Source organism: Microcaecilia unicolor, chromosome 2 (assembly GCF_901765095.1).
Source record: "Microcaecilia unicolor chromosome 2, aMicUni1.1, whole genome shotgun sequence".
NCBI lineage: Eukaryota > Metazoa > Chordata > Amphibia > Gymnophiona > Siphonopidae > Microcaecilia > Microcaecilia unicolor.
In genome coordinates this window covers 538,679,549-538,692,273 of record NC_044032.1, presented here as the reverse complement: position 1 = coordinate 538,692,273, position 12,725 = coordinate 538,679,549, and positions in this window count along the sequence as shown.

Here is a 12,725-nt window from a genome sequence, read left to right as displayed (position 1 = left end):
CATGTAGTTAAAAAAATTCAAAGGGTCATGTATGATAAATGGGTTTTGACTCCAAATTTTAATATGATGTTGCCTTATTGATTATATGGGTGGGAGGACGGTACAGAGAACAAGGTAGGGAGCTGGGAGATGCAGGGAAAAGGGATGGGAGAAGGCTATAGACAGAGAACAAGATGGCGGGCCGGATGGATGCAGAGAAAAGGGGTGGGAGGAGGCTACAGACAGAGAACAAGGTGGGGACTGGGTGGGGATGCAGAGAGTGAGATTCTTTTCCTTTTGAACTGTCGAAAGTACTGAGAGAGATAGAAGTTTGCTTATCTGTAAATTTGTATGTTTCTCAGGTGAACACTGCATGCCGGTGTGAATGGTTCTGAACGCAAAATGAGCTTTGTTAGGATCTCTTGGAAAAAAAAGTATATCTGCCTTAGGGCTATTACTTCTTGTAAGGTTTGTTGCTAGGTAGGGGAAAGGGAAAGGGTTGCAATACTGTTAGGGCTAAAACAACCCCTGTATAATGAAAGAAAAAGAAAAAAAACCCCAAAATGCCTAATTTCTTTCTGTGGCGGGATGGCTAGGTGAGAAGGATGGGGCTGGATATCTGAAAAAAAAAGTTTGCTGGAGAGTAGGGGAGAGAGAGGCACAAAGCAGCAGTGCTTTGCCTTGAGAGATGAGTTGGAAAAGGGGATTTCCTTTTGAAGTGAGTGCAGAGAAAACCAGCTTGGCTAAACACTGTTTGAGCTTACACAGGTAACCCCTGGCATTTTTTCTGTCTCACTTCAGCCATTTAGGGCACGATCTCACACAGTTGTCTCTTGAAATAGGAGGGGGGCAGCTGTGCAGCACAGCCCATGGACCTCTGCCCCTGTGTGAATGGAATTGAAAGCCTAACAAGTCAGATCCCGAAGGTTTCTTATGTAAGCTAAAAGCAAAGCAGAGGGAAAACGGTTGGTCTAATCTTTTTGTTTTAAAACCTAAAATGTCTGTCATTCAATAAAAACAACTTTAAAAGTAAGCACAAAGTATCCTTTTGAAAATTATAAGAAACAGAAAACAAAATGTCAATTTCTTTCTGTGAGAAAAAAAAAAGGATAAGGTGTGCATGCACAACTAGATTCACCGAGGCTGTAGGTAGTAGTAGTGGGGGGTTTTTACATCCACTTCCCATCACATGACCCCATCTAAGATGGCTGCTAGTAGTGGAACAGAAAGTGACGTGATGCATACAGTAGTGCCACCATCTTGAAAAGGGGTATGACTATGGCATCACTTCCTGTGACATCACCAAAATGGGATGGGGTATGGGGGTGGGGTATGCAAATAAGGCAGGGCATGGGCAATGTTATGCAAAAGGGATAAGGTTTGGGAGAGGACAACGTTATACCCAGTGATGTCATTCAAGGGAGTGGGTGTGGCTTAGGCATGACTGGGCTGTGATGTCATCAAAGGGGGTGGGAAGTGTGTGTGTTTGTGGCTCAGGCATGTCCTCTTTTCTGATTGACTGAAAATCTGGAAGTGGGCATGTCACCTGTCAAAATCAATTAATTTTGACAAATTGCCGATGAGGTACACTACTCAGATATTACAGCATAAGTCCAACACTATAATCTGATCAGGTTCCAACAGAAGAGTTAGCGATAACATTCTTAAATTAACGTCATTAAATTCTCAATCCAAACAGTCACTTTATGCTGGCCAGCATCCAGGCATACAAACTCTGGATGCTCATCCAAATCAAGATTGCCAGTAATATCATCATTAAGATGTAGATAATCATAAGGATATCACCTGTAAGTGAAAAGTCCACTGCCTGAATCATCTAGACTCTGCTAACCAGCAGAGAAAATAAGTTGACTCCAAATTGATGACACTGTTTATTTTACTCAGATGCTCCTCCCATTCCTCTAAACTGGGGTTGAGGCTACCATTCTTTCTAAATTGTAAACATTTTTTTTCTTTGTAAGATTGCCAAATTGTTCATCATCAGGTTTGTAACTGGACATTTTAATGGTACTTCTGCACAAAGCTAAATGGGTATTCATCAAATGATCCAGAAGTCTAAAATGAATTTTGTAGGACAATCATGGTGTTTTCTGATCGCCTTACCCTGGGCCCGACTAGAGCAGAGGAGTGATGCAACAGGCCTTCCCTCTGTGTGGTTGCCCTTTGCACAAAACCAAACTGGTGTTCTTCAAATGATTCAGAAGTCTAAAATGAATGGCATGGGCCAAGTATGGTGTTTTCTGATCTCCAAGTTCTTACCCCAGGCCTGGCTGGAGCAGTGGAGTTATGCAACAGACCTGCTCTGTACACCACAGCAAAAGGACATGTGCTCAGCCATGTGGCAACAACTGTACAGCGTAAAGTGAATTATGGTGCTAATATGCTTTCTTTTCTGAAGTACCTTGTAAAGGGTCGAAGATAATGCCTTCCCTTCACTCCTGTCTAAACACTCAGGAGGTTACTACACTATGGGCCTGGAAACTATCTATAATGTACATAAGAACATAAGAATAGCCATACTGGGGCAGACCAATGGTCCATCTAGCCCAATATCCTACTTCTAGCAGTGGCCAATCCAGCACAAAAGTACTTGGCAGAATCCCAAATAGTAGCAAGATTCCATGCTACCATGCTACTATTTCTATCTCAATAGCACACTATGGACTTTTCCTCCAGGAACTTGCCCAAACCTTTTTAAAACCCAGATACACTAACCACTGTTATCGCTGTAACCTCTGGTATGGATGACTGGACTTTTATAGTCACTGTGACAGGAGGGTGAAGGTGATCCTATGGATGATTCCTGCCTTGTGTGTGTCTCAGGTAGTGTCTCAGCTTTCTTTTTAGTGACATGACTAAAAAGAACTAGGTAAATTCAGGAAAAACATCAGAAGAAACAAGATTTTTTTTTCTAAAAACTTTAAATTATTTGTATAGTGTCTGTTCACCCAAACAGAAAAAAAGTACATAAGTATTGCCATACTGGGACATACCGAAGGTCCATCAAGCCCAACATCCTGTTTCTAACAGTGGCCAACCCAGGTTACAAGTGCCTGGCTGTTCTGTCCTCTGACAGCATCGCACTAGTTTATAACGTGATCCTAAAATGTGTGAAATGCTTTTACTGTTAGTCTCAGTTCTAAGGACTATCATTGCTGCAGTTTTCACTCTGCAAAGGTACATGAGCAAGGCATTGTGTGTAATGCAGTTCACAAGCAATGCAACCACACTTGCTTGGCTGTGTAAGAACTGTTACCACTGGTTGGGAGGCTGCCCAGACCTCCTCCTCTCTCTCTCTGCCAAGCTTGGCTCTTTTGTCTTCCTGCTATCATTTCCTGGTCATTCTCACTATCTCTGTCCTAGGAGGTCAGCCAGGTATTACCTTTCCCTCCAATCGAGAGCCGTCCTCTAGGACCACCCCTTGCTACCCGATGGAAGGCTCTGTCCCCATTGGTCTCTATCTGCTCCTCCCTGAGCCTGTGTGAAGCCTCAACACCTCTTTGTCCCTTCAACCATGAGGCATTCCACCATCTAGCCAGAGACATGGAGCATGCACCATCTTATTCCAGACAGCTCTGTCCTGCTGAAACTCCCTGTAACGAACCTGTTTTTTTACCTTGAAAATATCTCCTCTCTAATGAGATATCACACATTCCAGTCACCCAGCTTTGAACCACTTCTATCTACTCAACTATTTCTCACCTGCAATAAGCTACCTCTCTTCAGATCACACCTCCAACCACTGAAACTGCTCCCAGAACTGCGGAGTCTCTGTGCCCTGGGGCAGCACTTCTGAACATCTGACTGTGAGTAAATTATCTGTGATTTATTCAATAAAAGAGACTTCATAAAATAATAGAGACTTCAGGTGATTGGTGTGCCAAGGTTATACTCCAAGATATTGAGGCCTCAAGTTAACAAGCCTTAAGAGTCTTGACACTGGCAAGATCCCAAAACAGTACAATACATTTTATTGCCTTACCAATCTACTACATTTCTTTAAAAGGGTGAATAAACATAATGATAAAGGTGAGCCGGTCGATATTGTGTATCAGGATTTTCAAAAGGCATTTGATAAAGTATCTCATGAAAGACCCCTGAGGAAATTAGAAAGACATGGAATAGGAGGTAATGTCCTATTGTGGATTAAAAACTAGTTAAAAGAAAACAGAGAGTAGGGTTAAATGGTCAGTATTCTCAATGGAGAAGGGTAGATAGTGGGGCTCCCCAGGGGTTTGTGATGGGAATAACTAGTAAAGCAATTAAATGTTAAATCACAAGATGATTGTGAAAAATTCCAAGAGGATCTTATGAGACTGGGTGACTGGGCATCCAAATGACAGATGACATTTAATGTGAGCAAGTTCAAAGTGATGCATGTGGGAAAGAAGAACCCAAACTATAACCACGTGATGTCATTGTTGATGATATATTGAAACCCTCTGCTCGTTGTGCTCTAGGATAAGCAGCATAAAATCAGCTTTACTGTTCTGTGATCTTGCCAGGTACTTGTGATCTGGATTGGCTACTGTTGGAAACAGGATACCGGGCTTGATGAACCTTCTGTCTGTCCCAGTATGGCAACGCTTATGTTCTTATGTAAATTTTGTCCCACAGATGTGTGATGATGTCATCCACATGTGTGCCTAATTCAGTCCTGCACTTTGAAACACCAGACAACATTTGCATTTTTGTCATTATGTATTTTCAGTTTGCTTTCTTTGTTAGAACTAATTAAGTTTATGTACAACAGTCCTTCTGCATAAAAAGCATAAAATATTTTAATATTTACAAATATCTAATATGCAAATAGTAAGACTTGTAAAGAATGTTTTAAGTGTCCACCTTGGAAGGTAAATAAAGCCGGGTGACTCATCTGATTGAGAAGTGCTTTTTAATAGTTAAAAATACAGTGCTATGATACAAAAATATTGATTTACTAGATTTTTAGAGAATGTTTTTTTGTTGTCATAGCAAAGCTTTTACAACAAACAAAAGCTGCCAAGTATTCCTCTTTAAGCACATAGTAACCACTGTATAAATTCTCACATACTGTCATAACACTTCTGGTTAATTTTTTACAATTCATTTTCAATCTGCTGTCATTACTTTCATGGAATGTCCTCTTGTTTTTATGTTAAACAATTATTCCCTATTTAGCTGTTCCATACCACTCATGATTTTGAATAATTCTATTGTATTCCTTCGCCATCATCTTTTTCCAAGATAAAGAACTCTAATATGTTTAGTCCCTCTGTCTAAGGCAGGTGTTTTTTTCGGGCTACCAAATACTTGAAAGTGCAGTTGTACCATGGACCTGTACAGAAGCATACTGATAGTCTCAATTTTGTTTTCCATGCCTTTTCAAATAATCCCTAACATTCTATTTGTTTTTTTGAGCAGTTCAGCCAAGGCTGGCTCAACAGTCTGTGGCACTCTGAGCTGACTTTTACTTTTGTGCTCCCATATTTGGGCCAATCTTGTGGTAAGAGCCATGCAGATGGAGTACATTTTCAGCCATTATGATCACTGGCTTATGTTAAACACTGACACCACCACTTAACTTAATACATATAGGTAGCAACACTGAATATACAAAGAGTGCAGTGACCACAGAGGCCAGGCACTAGCTGGCCGATATTCAGCTGGTGGCAGTCACCATTTTTTTAAACGTTGACCATAGCCATGTCCAGGCCCCAGTGCTGAATATCTAAGGCTAATGTGACCAATGCTGACTGCCGGTGCTTATGCAGGTCTCTGCCAATATTCAGCCGAGGCCCGCATGAGACAGTTATACAGGTTCTAGCTGAATATTGGCCGGCACCTGCATAACCCTTTCCTTCTTTTAAAATCCCCTTCCCAGCCCCTGAAAAATCCAGGGATATCAGGTAGTCTTGGAGGAGGGAGGGGTTCTGCATGGCAGAGAACTTGAGGGAGGGAAGGAGGGGAATATTTTGGGGGCTAGGAGAGGGTTTGGGGTCTTTAAAAAGAAGAAAAGGGTTATGTGAGATTCAGTTTTTGAGCTGTCTTAACTTTGCCTGCTTAACTATGTGGGTGCCAGCACCTGCATAACTGCCAGTTCCTCCCCAACATCACCCCTGTACTGCCCCTGACCTGCCCATTTATTTTTATGGGCTTTCAGAACTGATATTCAGCAAGACTGCCCAGTTTAGTGCCACTGAATATCAGGGGTTAGGCAGCTACTGTCATGTCTCCTACCTCAACGCAAGCTGCGTCCTCAGGCTGCATGGGGTCCCATCGACACGCACATCTGACTGGCACAGCCCTGAGCCATGTGTGTGTAGTTCTTCTCTGGGTTTGTTCAGAGAGATGGTGGTTGCAGGCTCCTTGATTGCTTTGCTTCCATGCACCTGTGTCTGCTCTCTCTCTGCCTGGCTTCCAGGCTCCTTGATTGTTTTGCTTCCACACACCTGTATCTGCTCTCTCTCTGCCTGGCTTCCCTTTCCCTGTCAGCTGTGTGTGCTGGCTGAGTTCAGGTGGGAACATTCTTTGTCTTCCCTTGCTTCTCTCCTATTGGTCTTCCGGTTTCTTCCCCCCCCCCCCCCCCACCTACTCTTCCCCTATGGCTGTTCTCCTCCCTGCTGGCTCCTGCTGATGTCAGACGCCAGCACTTTATCAGCTGAGCGCTTCCTGGACTTGATGCTTCGGCTTTCACTTTGGTAGGTGCTACTTGCTCAGTAGTTTGCTTCTTCTCTACCTTGTCCCTCATTGCTGACTTTGCCTGTACCTGGATTACTCTCTTGACCTGCTGGCTGCCTACTGACTTTGCCTGTACCTGGATTACTCTCTTGACCTGCTGGCTGCCTACTGACATTGCCTGTACCTGGATTACTCTCTTGACCTGCTGTCTGCCTATTGACCTTACCTGTGCCTGGATTACTCTCCCCTGCCTGCTGCCTGTACCTGGATCACTCTCTTGCCTGCTGCCTGTCTGGCCATTACATTCACCACCCCGCTTCCTGCTCTGTCTCGTAAGTCCTGCAGGCCGCCCGCACCTAGGGGCTCAACCTCTGGGGAACGGCGGTCAGTGCAGGTGAAACCCGGGGTTGTCCAGCCACCAAGCAGAACCTGGTCCAAGTACCGGGCTCAGCAGCGCTCTACTTGGTACAAGAACTCACAAGTCTGACAGCTACAGTTGATTTAAGTGTTTATACGTGGAAAAAAGTTCAGAATCAAAAATCTCTAAAAAAGAAAACTTACACTTATTAGAAATCAGTTGGAATAAACACATTCACCCTATGTCACAAAAACAGACCACCTGTTACTTACCCAATAGTGATTACAGAGTTTATCATGTACAACCTGGAGGTAAAGCAAGTCTCTTCTCATGGGAATGACTGGATCAGCAGGTGGTCCTCACAGACTGGTCGATGAGATGTTGATAGCTCAGATGATCAGATCAGATGAGATGAGATAGTGCATGTCAAAGTGTCTTGACAAGGTAGACACCCTTACATATCATCAAGATAACAGTAATGTCTCTGATTATTAGATCACTTCATGGTAGCTGATTGACTGACTCCTGTTTATTATGGCTTGAAAACCCACAAGAATGTCTTTTGATATCATTCTAGATCAGGGGTTCTCAACCCAGTCCTCAGAACACACTTAGCCAGTCTGGTTTTCAAGATAACCATAATGAATATGCTTGAGATAAATTTGCATACAGTAGAGGTAGGGCATGAAAATGTATCTCAGGAATATTTATTGTAGGTATCCTGAAAACCTGACTGGCTAGGTATGTTCCAAGGACTGGGTTGAGAACCCCTGTTCTAGATGCTTTCCCATTAACTCTGGTTCCAGTCAATGTGACCAGAGCATTTTACCTTTCTTTGTCTTACATCAGCTGATGTACAATGATAATAGGACCACTGGTATTTTCTTTAGCAGGCTTGCCTGGACATGTCTAAATGTTCCAAAGTTTTTGCTTTCTCAGTGCATAGGCACTATATCTCTGTGATCTGAAGAGGCAACTTCACCAGTGTAATATGGACAACCTCTGTAATGAAGTAGTTATAGTGGCAGGGGGTTTTACCCCTACAGAGGTTACTGAGTTTTGGGAACAGAAAATTATAAGAAATCAGACTTCATGTTTACTGGGAGCTTTTGTAATGGGGGTGAATTTAAATAAAATAGCAGGAGAATTTTAAGACTAATGAAGATGCTCGCCTGGCTTCTACAGTTGAGAATATACAATAGAGAGCCGAGCATCTGAAGTCTTTTCCTCCATCAAATAGATTGATAAGTTTGAGAGGGGTATACCATACTTGCTGTTCATAGAGATTATTATTTTTTTCCACCAAATTAAACATCAAACTTGGTACAAATGTTTCATAATAACCAATACAAGGGCAGAAGCATATTCATATCTTGCTAAACAAACAAGATTCACTAACACTGTTGCCCTCTCACCCATAGATGCCAACATTTCAAAATGATTGGAGGTGACAAACACAATACAAATGACCCCTCCCTGGTCAATAGGATGGAGCTTGCAGATTACTAGGGATGCTCAGCCCCCACAGAACTGGCTCCTATACTCTCACAGTTCTCATCTAGAAGTTTATAATAAAGTTGTTGCATATATACTACTAACTGTTTCAACAGACTTCTGTGTTCCCATTTATATTAATGTATATTTTCATCCACTGGCAGATGTAATCTGTGCATTGGGCTTAGTTCTGTTTTTTATGTAGATTTTGGGCCACGGATTGCTTCAGTAGTGGATCTGAAGGATGTAGTGAGAGAGTTTTTGCTGGCAGTGAATGCTGGTTGGTGAGAAGTTGTCTGTTTGAATGTGCAAAAAAACAGAAGTCTCATGGGTTAGTAAAGATGTTTCTCTTCATGATCTTTCTCTGATTTCTTTTCTATCTCAGGAATTATGAGTGGTGTTAGAAATTATGACGTTGGGGGTGTTACATCTTCTCTTAATCTGAAGTCTCAGGTGGACCAAGTAGTGTGGGTGGCTTGGTTGGAGTTGAAGATGGTTTGACAGTTGAGTTCTTGTTTGTGCCCTCAAGACTTTCATTCAGTTTTGTGGAGAAAAGTATTAACATGATTACTGTAGATGGGATGGTGAAAGCTCAAAGTGCTACCACTGGAGAGTATCGTTAGAGAGACAACAGAAATCCATATGAAGGATTGACGTTTGGAGTACTTCTCTGGTTGGATAAGTACAAGTTGTTTCACCATTTTTTTATGTGTTAATTTTTTATACAGACCTGTTGATTGCATATATATTTTCTGGGTTTTCCCTTTAAAGTGTGATTGCTACCATTATTTTTTTTAAGCACAATCTTTCATAGTTCCACATTTTTATGAGACATAGGGAGGAGTTTTTGGAACCAATTGTTTTTTTTTTTCCATTAGAAGGAGTTTTTTGTATTGGTTCTTTTTTTCCCCCCCTTAATTAAGAAACCAATTATATTACCCTGCTCTGTTTACAGTTCAGGTGTACCAGGTAGTGGTACTTCTATTCATTATTGAATTTCCTCACTGGGAAGCTTTGAGGTTTCCTTTGATACATTTTGGTATATCTCAATGGAAACTATGAAAGATTAGTAGCTTTAGGTACAAGCTGGTGTAATTTTTAGTATTGGATTACTGTAATGCAATTTATGCGGGTCTCCCTAAGTTTGTTTTGCAGAAATTACAACATGTTCAAAACATGGAAGCTTTGAGATAGGATTACACCACTTCTTTTTGCATTGCCTTGATTGCTGATAGTGATTGATATTCAATTTAAGGTGTGATGTTTGATATTTAAGATTCATAAAGGGATGGGGCCCCAATATTTGATGGGGCTTTGCAGCAATATAAACCAGGTACCAGGTAGAGGTAGTCAATTGCAATCATGCAATCTGTGTCATTTGACTTTGCCAGCAGCAAAGGAGTTTTGTTTGGAACGGACATGTGCACCTTGCCTTGCTGGTATGGTACTGGGTTGAGGGGATGAATTGCTGGTAGACATGAGAGTAGTTCAGGATTATGCTATTTTTGGGAAGCAGTTAAAAAGCTTGGTTCTTTAGTCAACATTTTTCATGCCCATTTTAGGGGTGATGAAGAGTGGATTGGGGGGGCAGGTGAAGGGAGGGTAATTAGCTTAGATGATTTTGCAGTTACTGATATTATGTTTGCACACCACACCGTATGGCCTTTTGCTCAAAGTTGTGGGTTATAAGACTTTATATTTTATTACATTGAAATATATTTTCCCCTGGATTCTATATATGGTGCTCAAATTTGTGTTTGTTGTCAAGATGTGCATGCAAATGAATTGGTTAATGAGCTCTTAACCATCAATAATTGGGTGCTAACAATTATTGATGTTAATTGGCACTCATTAAAATTTGGACACGCATCTGGCTGCATGCTATTCTATAAGGCATGGTGCCTAACTATAATGGCGTGCAACTCAAAAGGGGGCATGGCCAGAGGCATTCCGAAATTTGCAGGCGTAGTGTCGCGTTCCCTGTCGCGTTCCCGAGGACCTTGGCATACTGTCAGGCTTCTTCCCCGGGAGCACTGGGTTCGTGGAGCGGCAGTGGCAGGCAAGATCACCTTCAAGGTAGAGACGAAACAAGACTGGACCGGAACCCCGGACTGGAGTCCTACACAGGAATACATGGGACTGGAACGCACCGGATGGGTGCGCACTGGAGTGGAGCCCGCTGGACTGGAACACACTGGAGTGGACCCACTGGACTGGAACATACAGGAGTGAAGCCCGCTGGACTGGAACCCACTGGAGCGGAACCCACTGGACTGGCTTCACCTACGCTTAGCCACCTTTCCCCGAGGGTTGAGCCCTCAGGTTCGGGCAGCCGGCAGGGCTTACAGGAAAAACCGGAACTGGAACTTGCAAGCAGGAACAGCAGGAATCAGGATACAGAAGTGCCCCCAGGCACCTAGGCGAAAGCAAGGCAGACAGGCAGGGAATGTCCGGGTTCCCGCAGTAAGCAGGTTCAAAGCAAGTCTCAGGGCGGGCGGCTAGCAAAGCGGTAGTCAGGTTCAAAGCAGTCTCTGGGCAGGCGGCTAGCAAAGCAGTAGTCAGGTTCAAAGCAAAGTCTCTGGGCAGGTCAAGGAGCAAGACTAAGGCAGCTGCTCCAGTATCAAAGAGTACTGGCAACAGCCAAAACAAGGGCTGAAGCTCCAGAAGCAAAAGAAAACACACACAGGGAAAACCAGAAAGCAAAACACGAGAAGACTAGGAAACTGAACACAAGCTAACAGGAAAGCAATGCCCAAGCTAACCAGTCATATACTAGAAACATACACAGAGCAAACACAGGAGAACTAGTAAAGCTGTACACAGGCTAACAAGCAAAGCTGTGCCCAAGCTAACTAGTCATACACCAGAAACATACACAGAGCAGACACAGGAGAACTAGTAAAGCTGTACACAGGCTAACAAACAAAGCTGTGCCCAAGCTAACAAGTCATACACCAGAAACATACACAGAGCAGACACAGGAGAACTAGTAAAGCTGTACACAGGCTAACAAACAAAGCTGTGCCCAAGCTAACCAATCATACACCAAAAACATACACAGAGCAGACACAGGAGAACTAGTAAAGCTGTACACAGGCTAACAAACAAAGCTGTGCCCAAGCTAACAAGTCATACACCAGAAGCATACACAGAGCAAACAATGTAGCAGTGTACAGAGCACTCTACATACCAGGGCCCTTAGACGAAATGCAAAGGCAAGGGCTGCAGTCTCTAAGTGATTAATAAAACCCTTCAACACCAGAGGCACAGCTGCAGCAATCTCCTTGCCTCCAAACAGAGGCTTGACACACAGAGAAGTCAGCCCACAGGAAGGAACAGCGGGAGCCATCTTGGATACTGGCATAGAGGAGTCGGCAGCCATCTTGGAAGAGGCATAGCCCACACAGGTGAGGTCCAGTAAGGCAATCAGCACACAGAGCCAGAGAGAAACTAAGACAGAGACAGACACAGAGACAAGCAGAAGCCAGCACAGCCACTGACTCCCAGAAACAGGGTAAGAATGAGGGTGGTCACGGCCACAGACGTGACACGTAGTTATAAAATACTGCCCTGGACACCAGCATTTACACCAGGTTTCAGCAGGTGTAAGTGTGGCATCTAAAGTTAAGCCTGGGAAACAGCACTAAGCACTATTCTATAAAGGATGTGCTAGCTTAGGGCTAGATTCTATATATCACACCTCAATATCTTTGCAGAAATCAAAGCGTATTCTATAAAGTACGCTTCAATTTAGGAGTATGTTATAGAATACGTCAAGTGCTGCTCTGTGTGACTACATTTAGTCATGGTCAAACTAAAACCTGGTGTAAACTTTGATGCCTAAATTAGGCATGGTAGACCAATTCAACAAAAAATGATCCCAAATAACAAGTACTCTGGTAACTAGCTATAATAACAAAATACGAACCAGATACTATCAAAACGTGGATACAATAATAATAAAGGTGGAAGCTTGACCTCACATTTAATTTAAATACTGTGGAGACTAATTCTCACATATGTAATATTTATTTTGGAGGGTTCTCAAAGTATTAACTCACCCAAAATGAGACTGTATATTTAACTTGCAGTCTCTACGGGTGGTTGATGATCCGTAGAAAGTACAGCTGACTTTTGACACCTTATAGAATATACATCTTTAAAGGGAGTAAATAGTCAGAGCCCACCTTTGGTAAGAGACGCTGTGGAGCCT